Genomic DNA, 11,975 nt, shown 5'->3' with positions numbered 1-11,975 from the left:
GTAGATTCACAGATCAGAAAGATGTATTTTCCCATGTTCCCCTAATTTACTTAGAATATTATACAAAATGTCAATAACTGATTCATTTTTCTCCTTACATTGATATGCAGTTTGAGATTTACACCTAGTTTCTGCCAACTTTTTTTCCAGTTTTATCATAAATTTTCATTAATTATTGAGTTATTAACCTAAAGTTTGGATCATTAAGTGTATTAAATAATATATTTTTATGGACATTTACAACTGTATAGTACAAACTTAATTGTTGACTAGCTACCATATTTCTTAGTTTCAGAGAGTTTTGATGAATAACATTTTGTAATATGGTTTAAAATTTAGAATTATTAGGCTACCCTGTTTGATATTTTTTATTAATTCAGCTTATATGCTTGACATATTTTTCTTCCAGATGAATTGCTACTTCTTTCTTGGTCTGTAAAATAATTCTTTGGAAGTTTGATTGGCACAATCAATGAAAAATGAATTAACAGAATTGTCATTTTTATAAAGTTAACTCAGCTTACCCATGAACTATTAGTATTTCTCCTTTTTATTTTGAACTATCTTTATTTTGGTGAAAACTGTTTTATAATTGTATTCTTACAGTTCTTTTTTTTTCATGTCTGGTAGATCCCCAAATATTTTATATTGTCTGTAGTTATTTTAAGTGGAATATCTCTATTTCTTGCTACTGTGTTTTATTGGTAGTATATCCAAATGTTGTTGATTTGTATGCATTTATTTTATGTCCTACATCTTTGAAAAAATTGTTAACTGATCAGTAGTTTTGTTTTTGTTGTTTTTCTTGCCATTTTTATTCGTTATAATTTAACTCCTATTCCTAGCAATTCTATTACAAAATAGTGTAAATAATAGACATGCTTCGTTCACTCCTGTTCATAATGGGAAGACTGCAAGTTTATCTGCATTACAGATAATGCTTGTATTTCATCTAAAAAGATGCTACCTCTCATTTATGACAAACCCTATTTATATGCTTTCTTTTGTTTATATGTCTTTCCACTGTCTTCTGTTTATCTAAATGCAATAAAACTTCCTGGATACACTCTCATAGCAAACTTTGGCGTGTTAGAGTGACAAAGGCAATGTGTGGTGCAGAGTATTGGATTGATCACAGATTCATCTTCTCCAAGCTAAATATTCACATTCTACCAAAGCAGAGGTCTAAGATGTAATGAATACTAGAAAAAAAAATAATGTTAAAACATTAGAGTGTCTCTCTGAGTCAGGAGAAGATTTTTGTTAACTTAGAGGGAAAACTGAGCCAAAATACAGTTGGCAACAGAGGAACAGAAAAGGAGGGGGCAGCGTTCAGAGATCTGGTTTACAATACTGCATTTGCTCATCTGGGTCAGAAAACTCACAAACACCAAGAATAATTTGATGAAAATGATGGGGAAATACAGAAATTGCTAAATGAAAAATGAGAATTCCACAGAGTTTAGCAGCAGGATAGTTCATTCATTTTTGAGAGGGCAGCATTTAATTCCATCAAAAGGAAAGTACAAGAAAAACTTAGAGAGTTGCAAGACTCTTTGATTCAGTTAACAGGCATATGAAATTCAATTTTTTGTAGACAGTAACAAACCAAAATGCTTTTATGATGCCCTGAAGGTTATTTATGGGCTGAAGACATATGGTACATCTCAACTATTCAATGCTGCTGGATCCACATCGATCAATGATAGGGACATGAGACTAAAGCGAAGAGTTGAACATTTTCATAGTATTCTTAACTTCCATAATCATCGATCAATGTAGAAGTCATTTACCATTTACCTCAATTTGAAGTCAATTAGTCCCTAGCTGAAGTTCCAACTGAAGAAGAGGTTTTGAATACCGTGAGGTTCCTTTCTAGTAGCAAAGCACCTGGTGCTGATTCTGTTTCAGCTGAGATCTACAAGGTGGAGAGTCCATTGCTCATCCTAAAACTGATTGAAATTTTTCATGTTATTTCATATAAAGTGATTATGCTCTAAGAATTCAAGGATGCTTCCATTGTCCATCTCTATAAAGGTAAAGGGAACAGATTGTCCTGTGATAATCATAGGGACATTTCTTTTTTAGTCATTGCTGGTAAGATTCTTACCAGAGTCCTCAACAGGCTGGTAATTACCTCCCTGAGAGCCAGTGCGGCTTCAGAAAGGGTAGAAGAACAATCAATATTGTGTTTGCTTACTGACAACTCCCGGAAAAATGCCAGGAACAGAACAACATTTGTAGATCTGACCACAGACTTTGATATCATCAAAGGAAAATTATATCAAAATTTGGTTGCCTGGAGAAGTGTGTCAGTATTGTACATCAATTTTATGATGGCAGGCTTGCCCAGAGATCTAGATAGTACATGATGTTTTTGAGATCTCTCAGTCGACAGTGGACTGAAACAAGGATATGTATTTGCTCCCATACTTTTTAGCATGAAGTTTTCAGTTATGTTATCAGTTACGTTATCCTTTACTGAGGATGAACATGGCCTCAAGGTCAGCCATTGTACTGATGGCAAATTCTTCAACTTGAACAGACTACAAGTCAAAGTGGAGGGAGTATTAGTGCAGGATTTATTTTGTTAGTGCATAATCTGTTTACAGATTATTGCACACTCAATACAGCCTCTGCTACTTATTCTAATTTTGGTCTAACAACACCAAGAAAACAGTTTCTCTATCAGTCATTTGTGCAACCATCCTTTATAGCAAATGTAGACAAGTTCACTTATCCTGCCAGTGTCCTTTCCAAGGAGGTACACGTTGACAATGAGGATGAAACATGCATTGTCAGAGCTAAATTTGTACTTGGAAGACTCCAAAAGAAAGTACAAGAGAGAAGATATATTATACTGAATACCAAACTGAAACTCTACAGTCATTGTGTTGACCTCATTGATGAATGCCTGTGAAACCTAGACAGTCTACCAGTGCAATGTCAGGAAACTGAATCACTTCCATTTAAATTTTCTTAGAATGATTCTGAAGATATCAGATACTGAGGTCCTTTCTTGAGCTAAGCTGCCTAACATTTCAACATTATCACAGAGACTGCAACTTCAACAGGCTGCACTTCTTGGTAGAATGCCAGATAAACACTTGCCAAAAAACCCCAACTATTTTATGAAAAACTCACAAAGGGCAAGTGCTGACAAGAAGGTCAGAAGAAGTGATACCAAGACACCTGGAAGGTCTCATTGAAGAATTTTAGAATTGTTTGTACAACATAGGAGACACTGGCACATGGTGCAACACCATCAGAGAGCATGTTGATTCTATGAGGAAGGTAGAATTGAAGCAGCTCAAAGGAAACAAGTCATATGTACGTTTGAGTACCCACCCCAGGTGTTTACATAGACTGTTTGTGTCTGTCCTGTGGTAAAACATTCCAAGCTCATATTCGTCTGATCAACCACAATTGGAAACATTGTAATTTGTCTCAAACAGTAATGTCATTTTGATCTTATTCAATAACAAAGGACAAGAAGCATGTATATTTTGTCAAAGGTTTTTCCAATATCTATTGATTTAAATATATGACTTTTTATTGGTTTTAGTATTTGTTCTATGAATTATGCTAATACTTTTCCTTTAGTTTTTCTTTCTTTTTTTCATTTTCCTTTTTTAACTAAACCCTGGCCCATTTCCTGTGGTCAAAGAAAAATATTATGAAGACCTTGAGACTCTCATCTATGTGCCAAAAGAAGATAAATGTTTAATTCTGAATGACTTGAATGCTAGCATAAGAAAGGATTACCAGACATCAGCGAGTCCTTGGGAAAAATAGTGTTGGAAATAGTAATATCAATGATCACCTACTACCTAAGACTTGTGCATCTCATGACCTCATCACCAACATTATCTTCCATTTACCTAAATACAATGAAACTATATGGATGCATCCTTGCAGCAAACGTTGCATTTAAGAAGCCAAGTCATTGGGAGAAGAAACAGGGAGGACATGAGAAGAACAAAGGCAATGTATGACACAGAGTATTGAACTTATCATAGACATCCTCTACAAGGAAAATATTTGCATTAAAAAAAGTGGTGACCCCAAGGCAAGATGTTGACTTGATGTCAAAAGATTAGAGCATTTCTCTGAGACTGGTACATTTCTTGCAAACTTACAGGAAAAGTTGAGTAACATCCAGTTGTCAGCAGTGGAACAGAAAAGGAGTGGGCAGTCTTTTGAGATTTGATATACAGCACTACATTTACACAGTTGAATCAGAACATTTATAAACATCAAGATTAGTTTGATGAAAATGATGGAAGATTTCAGAAGCTGAATAATGAAAAATGAGAAATCCATAGGATTTATCAGCAGGATTACTTATCCATCTCTTTAAAGGCAGAATTTAATGCTATCGAAATTAAAGTATAAGTGAAATTTAGAGAAATGCAGAATTCTTGTAATTTGTCTCAAACATGGGAATGTCATTTTGAACTTCTTCAATAACAAAGGACAAGAACTGTGCTAATGCTTGGGTAAAACCAAGCTCTTAATTGACTAATAAATTCCTTAATTATATTGTGCTACAATACTCTTTGAGCTTTCATGATTTGGACTATAGCAGCCTGGAGGTACCTTTTCCTATCTTCATCTACAATTCTTCTGGTCTGCTCTATCTCTTGTGATGTGACCTTTTGCATCAATCTAATAATTTTAAATTTTGTCCTTTTACTGCTAAAGTTCAGTGTTAGTGAAAAATAGAGTTTGTATCAATGTCCTTTTCTAAATCATCATTGTCAATTTTCATATCAAGTAATGACTATTTTTGCCGATTTCTTTATCATTCATCTGTGTGTCATGAACTCTATGAAACTGACAGAGTTGCTATTGTTAAAAGTAGTTTGGTCATTTGATAGGTTGTATCAGTGGCCACAGAGTCTTTAGACAAATAGTTCATTTTAACTTTACCTGTACAAAGAAAAAGTTAAACTTCCTTCCACTGAAAAAGGTATAAACATTTTTCCTGTATCTGAGAAAGAAGAGAAAGAAGATTGAGTAAAAGACCATGCACCAGAATGTTGGACATATATTTGAAAACTAATTCCCAAATCAATTATTTGGGATTTGGGTCATAATTTTTAATGAAACTGTTGAATGTGTTGTTGATATCAGAACTGACATTCATGATTGTATATATTTGATGGAACTTGTTTGCAAATTCATATTCACATACTTTAATTTATTGATCATTACTTCTTCAAAATTCTTAGTTAATTAATTAATTACATTTTTGGTCAATATTCTGGCATAAAACTTTTGAAAAAACATCTTTATCATCAATGCATTTCAGAATTGTAATGAAACTGGTGAGCTTGTTTTTCACTGCATTTGTCAAACATTCATTTTACATAATTTTTCAGCAAGTTTTCACAATCCTCGGATAGCATTTCAGATGCTTTGGGTTCTTTATTTTTTTTCATTTTCTTTTATTTATTTATTTATTTGTTTATTTGTTTGTTTGTTTGTTTATTTAAGGCATTGGGCTAAGTGACTTGCCCAAGATCACACAGCTACACAATTATTAAGTATCTGAGGTTGAATTTGAACTCAGGTCCTCCAGACTCTAAGACCAATGCTCTATCTACAGCACCACCTAGCTGTCTCACTTTGGGTTCTTTATAACTTAGTAGTGATGTCTGAGCCTTATTCAGGGCCCTCATAAAATCTTGGTCATTATTCAAAACAGTTGCTGATAAGTTGGGTAAATTTACCATGTACCTCTGAAGTTGATTACACAAATTGAATTGGCATGGTTTTCTGAGAAAGATTACAATTGCTCTAAGACCATCATCATGATTATGGTTCTGTAGATCTCAAATCATATGAGGTAAGCCACTTGACACAACAGGAAGCAAGGTGTCCATGTTTGCCATGTCACTTCTTTTCTCTTGTTGGATAATATTGTGGCATTCTGTATGTAAAAACTGTAAGTGGTTTGCCACAATTTGCTACATCCATTCATGAATCACTTTACTATATGAACTTGAATGTAAATATTTTCTATATCACATTTCTTCATCTTTTAATGTGCATAAGACCTTTCCCATATACTGTGAACAGTTTGATTCTTGTAACAAATTTGAAGCTTTTTAAAAAATAATATTTCCCTGTTCAGAAAAGACAATTCATATATTTCCTGATAAAACCTGTAAGTGGAATTTTTCTTATACTATTCAGTAAGAGCAAAGGAGTTAATAATTCTATGGATTCCTTTTGGATTTGGATCTTTCCCACAGAAATTAGTTTTTTTTCACTCAGAGGAACATTCATATAAGGATTGAATTTGACTGAATTTGACTCAAGTATCAGTTTTATTCATATATCCACAACTAACTTTCCTTTTTCTCTAAGTAGTTCCTTCTTATCTACATTACCATAAGCATTGTGAAAGTCAACTACCAACAATTTAATAATCTTAATAAATTATGTATTGAGATACTTGTATAAAAAGTTTATATAGTTTTCCCCTTTTCTATATTCTGTTCCTATATTATGATACAAAGTCAATATCTTTTCTTCAGAATCCAGAACTCTCCATAAGGAATTTTTCCATTTGGATTATATCCATGACATTGTCCATGACAATAGTAATCAATGTTAATAAGCACATAGTTCTTTTCTATGCTTTGGTTGATCTTAGTAATCAAGGCACTAATAAATGGAGGCATTTGAAATGTGATTATTGCAAGTTGCTCTTTCAATGTAATACAAAATGACAGCAGTTTTGGTTCTCATTAAGAGTTTGCTCCAGGGACAATGTGGGAATTTAATTCTGAAATCTGTCTGGGTCAGGGATTTGGATCAGGGAAGGTGGGGTCAATGCCAGGCTGTCAGTGAGGCTCCCCCCTCACTATACTGCCTGCCTATCTGGGCCCACTAGCAAGGGAATGGAGGAGGCCCTCTGAAACAGAGGAAGAGTGATCTAACACCAGGGGAGGGGGCAGGTGGGCAGGGGCCATCGGGTACCAAGGCACTATTCAAGGCCTGCCAGTCCACTAAGTAAGACCTTTTAAACTGTCAGTTGTTAGGGCTTATGGAAAATTTTATCAGAATTTATTTGCCTGGAGAAGTTCACAGTATTGCATCTCAGTTTCATGAGTATGCTTGCATAGATTTTGATAATGAATGATGCTCTCACATTTTCTCAGTCACCAATGGGATGAAGCTAGATTGTGCACTTGCTCCCATGCTTTTTTAGAATGATGCTTTCAAAAATGTCAAATGCCTCCAATGAGAATGAATATGGTATCAATACCAGCTATCACACTGATGGTAAATTGTTTCACTTGAAAAGAATATAAGCCAATACTAAAACAGAGGGGGAGATAGTGCATGATTTTCTTTTTTGTCTTTTTCTTTCCTTTTATTTTTTTGGTTTGCCGATAATTATGTACTTAATGCAACCTCTGCAACTGAGAAGCAATAAAATGTGCACTGATTCTCTATTACTTGGGCTAATTTGGCCTAAATAATTGATATCAAGAAAATACAGGCACTTCACCAGCTAGTACCACAGCATCCATACATGGAGCTAACAGTTACAGCAAATCGAGATGTGAATTATGTGGATAAGTTCAACTGCATTGGTCATACACTTTTCGCAGCAATACACAATGATAATGAAGTTGATACTTGCATCCCAGAAATAACTCAGTGTTTGGGAGATTCTGAAAGAAAATGTGGGAAAGAAGTATTAGACTGAGTATCAATTGTGCAGAGCAATTGCGCTTATCTCATTATTGTATACTTGTTAAACTTAGAGTGTAGACTAGTGCCATATCAAAAAACTGAATGGCTTTCATCTGAATTGTCTTAGAAAGTTTCTGAGGTTCACCTGGCAGAATAAGATATTAGACACTGAGGTTCTTTCTTGAACTAAATTACCAAGCATTCCAATGGGTTCTTTGAATGCTAAATGTATGCTTATCTGAAAGACTATTTTAAAAGAACTCACCCAATGCAAGTGCTTACATTTTGGTCAAAAGAACAAAGACAAAGACACTCTCAAGGTCTCCCTTAAGAACTTTGGAATTGAAAACTTGACACTGACACATACACACCTAATATAGCATGATCTCATCAAGGCAGATGTTTTGCTCTATGAGCAAAGCAGAATCGAAGTAGTTTCAAAAGAAACACAAGATGTACAAATTTAGGAATTCTATTTCAAATATTCATATGAACTATTTGTGCCCAATCTGTGTTAGACATTCTGGGCTCATACTCATCTGATCAACCATAACTGAATGCGTATTGCCTCAGACAAACTAAGACCTGATAAAGACTTAGTTTGAAAAGGTCAAGGGCTCCCACTTCATGTAGTTGACCTGATCCAGATATGGAGACTAGATACAGATGACTAGAAGGAAAAGAGGTTGATAACTTTACTCAGCCCTCGCCTGACTAAAATTCAGTTCCACTATATTGTAACTGAAATGGTCAACTAATGATCTTGAAGAAATTAATTCAGAAGAGATCCCTAGTAGTAGGGAGCAAAAGTCAGAAGACACTACTTAAGAAAGAGCTATCAGATAGCAGGAAGGAAAACAGAAAAGCAGTGTTGAAGACATATTTCATTCACAATAATCACCATAGAGGAACTCAACTGAGACTACATGTCTATCATACAACACAAAATAAGAGAAAACTCGTAGAGAAATATACTTTACAGGGATGTTATACCCACCCAGGAGTAGAAACAGAGAGGGTAATATAGTAACAGCCCTATAAGACATTGATGATCCTGCAGTATAGGAGTTATGAGCTGATCTATTTATGTGTGCTTTGACTACACATATTGCATATATGATTCCTATTTTTGCTTATACTCTCCTTTTCTAAAGACTGTATATTGGTAGAAGAGTTTGTCTAAGTCATATAATTACTTGACTGTTAAAATAATTAGCTGTTTTGTCTCCATACCTCAAGTCTCTCCCTCTCCTCCACTCAGCTAACAAATTGATCTTTCTAGAGTATGAGTCTGACTACAACCCACCACCCCATTCAATAAACTAAATCCAGTGGATACTTAACATCTCCAGGATCAAATATAAAATAATTTTATGAACTTTCAAAACCTTCATTTTACCCCTACATACACCCACATACTTTATGACACAATAGCACTAGATTAACAGGCTCAGTCTCTAAAAATACATGACAAGAAAGCATCCTCAAGCTAATGTTAAACCTAATTTTTTTCTTATTCTTTGTTTCAGAGATTAAAACCCCCTTATTTCTAGATAGAATTTCAACATTGGATCCTTTTTTCCAAGATTACTTAGAGTTTAGCATGAAAAAAAATAGACTGAACAATAAAATGAGCAGGTAGAGCAATTTTTTTCCACAGCTTATACCCTATTTGTTGTTGTATTATGGATATGTTAGTAGCAAAGTTTAGTTCCTTTACATTACATTAAGATACGTAATTACATTACATTACATTACAATGTAACTACATTACATTACATTAGACAGACTACTATGTTTATTTTCAAAATTAGCATATCTTTAAATTTCTTTTTTTTTTTTTTTTAGGATTTTACAAGGCAATGGGGTTAAGTGGCTTGCCCAAGGCCACACAACTAGGTAATTATTAAGTGTCTGAGGCTGGATTTGAACTCAGGTACTCCTGACTCCAGGACCAGTGCTCTATCCACTGCACCACCTAACTGCCCATATTTTTAAATTTGTAAAGAATTATATGGTCTAGCAGATAGAATGTGGAATTTCAAATTAGAAGATAAAGATTTGAACCCTGGTCTGCTACTATTTGTCCCAGTTGTTTAAGTCAAATCGACAAGTTAAGTAAGGTTAAGTAAGGAATGTGGACCTTGAGTAAATGAAGTCATCTGCTCATAATTTAGTTGTAAAATTAAGAGGTTTTCACCAGATTATGGATGAGATTATTCTAGTCCAAATTTCTATCAATTTTCCTATGAATTCTGGGAATTCTTGGGAACTCTCAGACAATACGCTAATAGATTGGATTGGAGAGTATAAGCAAAAATAGGAATCATATATGCAATATGTGTAGTCAAAGCACACATAAATAGATCAGCTCATAACTCCTATACTGCAGGATCATCAATGTCTTATGGGGCTGTTACTATATTACCCTCTCTGTTTCTACTCCTGGGTGGGTATAACATTCCTGTAAAGTATATTTCTCTACGAGTTTTCTCTTATTTTGTGTTGTGTGACTCAAATAAATAACCATGAAATCACTGAAGTAAGTAAAAATAATTTATTTTTCCTTTATTTTTTGAAAATTTTCTGGATATTTAATCAATAAATAAACATTTATTAAATACCTTCTTTGTGATAGATATTTTGCTAAGCATTGGGGAGGCAAAAAATGAAAGCGGAAAGTACTTGTCTTTAAGGAGCATATAATCTAATGGAGGAGGCTGTATGTAACCAAATACATACAAAGCAAATTATAGAGAGTAAACATCAGAAATCATTAAAAAAAAAAAGCTAAAGCACTGGAATTAAGAAAGATTTGTGAATTTTCCTGAAAAAAAATAAAATTTGAGTTTGGACTTAAAGGAAGCCAAGGAAAGTAGTAAGTACGGAGGAGGAAGAAATGCAAGGAGACTACACATGCAGTGTTTTGTTCTTGGAAGAGCTAGTAATAGATTCCTTTACTTACAAGTCAATTGAAGGAGAAAAAAACGTTGAATTTTATGTTCCTGGGCTTAAAGATCATTGTAGATGGTAAGTGGAATCATGAAATTAAAGGGTACTTGTTCCTTGAAAGGAAAGCTATGCCAAAACTGGATAATATACTAAAAAGCAGAGCCATCACCTTACCTACAAAGGTCTGTAAATACAAAGCTGTGGTTTTTAAAGGAGCAATAAATGACTGTGGGAATAAGGAAAGTTGAACATAGCTAAATCAACACTTTTGAACTGAGGTGTAGAAGAAGGCTTTTGAGATTCCTTTGAATAACAAGAATATCAAATCAATGAATGCTTAAAAAATTAATTCAGGATAATCATTGGAAAGTCAAATACTAAAACTAGAGATTAAATGCTTTGGTCACATAATGAGATGACAGGACTTATTAGGAAAAAACTGATGTTAGGGAGGATTGAAGGTAAAAGGAAAAAGAAATGGCAGAGGATGAGCTGGCTAGAAAGTGTCATAAAACAATGAACATGAGTTTAAGATAGCTATTATATTTTAATAACTTAAATATTTTTAAGAGTTGAAAAAACTAAGGAAATATATGGAGAAGATAAGTTATTCTGTGTTCTTTCAAAGCAAATGTGGTTAGATCTCCAAAGAACATCAAAGCTAGAAAGATGGTTCTCTCTGAGCAATTCTGTTCTCTCAGTAGTGACAAAGATTTTTTGGATCAAATTAGTAATGGTGTCACTATAATTTGACCTGATACTTTAACAGTGAATTAGTAGTAAAGGAAAATCTATGGGACTGAGCTAAATCAAACATTTGAGAAATTCATTGTGAAGTGAAAGAAGAATCGGTTTGCTCATTCTGAATTTTTCCCACCTAGGTCTATAGAGTTCATGGTTGGAATAAATTGAAATGAACTGAATTATAATAGCTTTGCAAAGCTAAAACCCAGAGGTCCCTTTCCAAGTTATCAGTGAACAGCTATAACTTTGGAAGGCTTTGAAATTTTTTGAGGGTTTTTTGAGGGTTCTTTTGAGTTTTATTTGAACTTTTCAATTCTTTTTTAAACATTTAATTTTGTAATGAATTGTGTCTTTAGAGATAGTCAAGACCAATTTATTATTTTATTTGAAAAGTGCAGTAGAATTCTTGTTTTTTGTTGGAATGAAGGGAAGTAAGATTGGAGTATTTAGGGGCAGCTAGGTGGTGCAGTGGCCCTGGAGTCAGGAGTACCTGGGTTCAAATCTGACCTCAGACACTTAGTAATTGCCTAGCTGTATGACCTTGGGCAAGTCACTTAATCCCATTG

At 34.1% G+C, this 11,975-nt stretch overlaps 1 pseudogene; it reads right to left on the bottom strand.

Moving 5' to 3' along the window:
• Positions 1 to 4,463: 4,463 nt before the first annotated feature.
• LOC141511903 (cullin-2-like) lies at positions 4,464 to 6,983 on the bottom strand (annotated as a pseudogene).
• Positions 6,984 to 11,975: the final 4,992 nt, after the last annotated feature.

This window comes from Macrotis lagotis, chromosome 2, assembly GCF_037893015.1.
Source record: "Macrotis lagotis isolate mMagLag1 chromosome 2, bilby.v1.9.chrom.fasta, whole genome shotgun sequence".
In the NCBI taxonomy this organism is placed as follows: Eukaryota; Metazoa; Chordata; class Mammalia; order Peramelemorphia; family Peramelidae; genus Macrotis; species Macrotis lagotis.
Note: the sequence above shows the minus strand (reverse complement) of the source record. Positions and strands in the feature narration are given on the sequence as shown.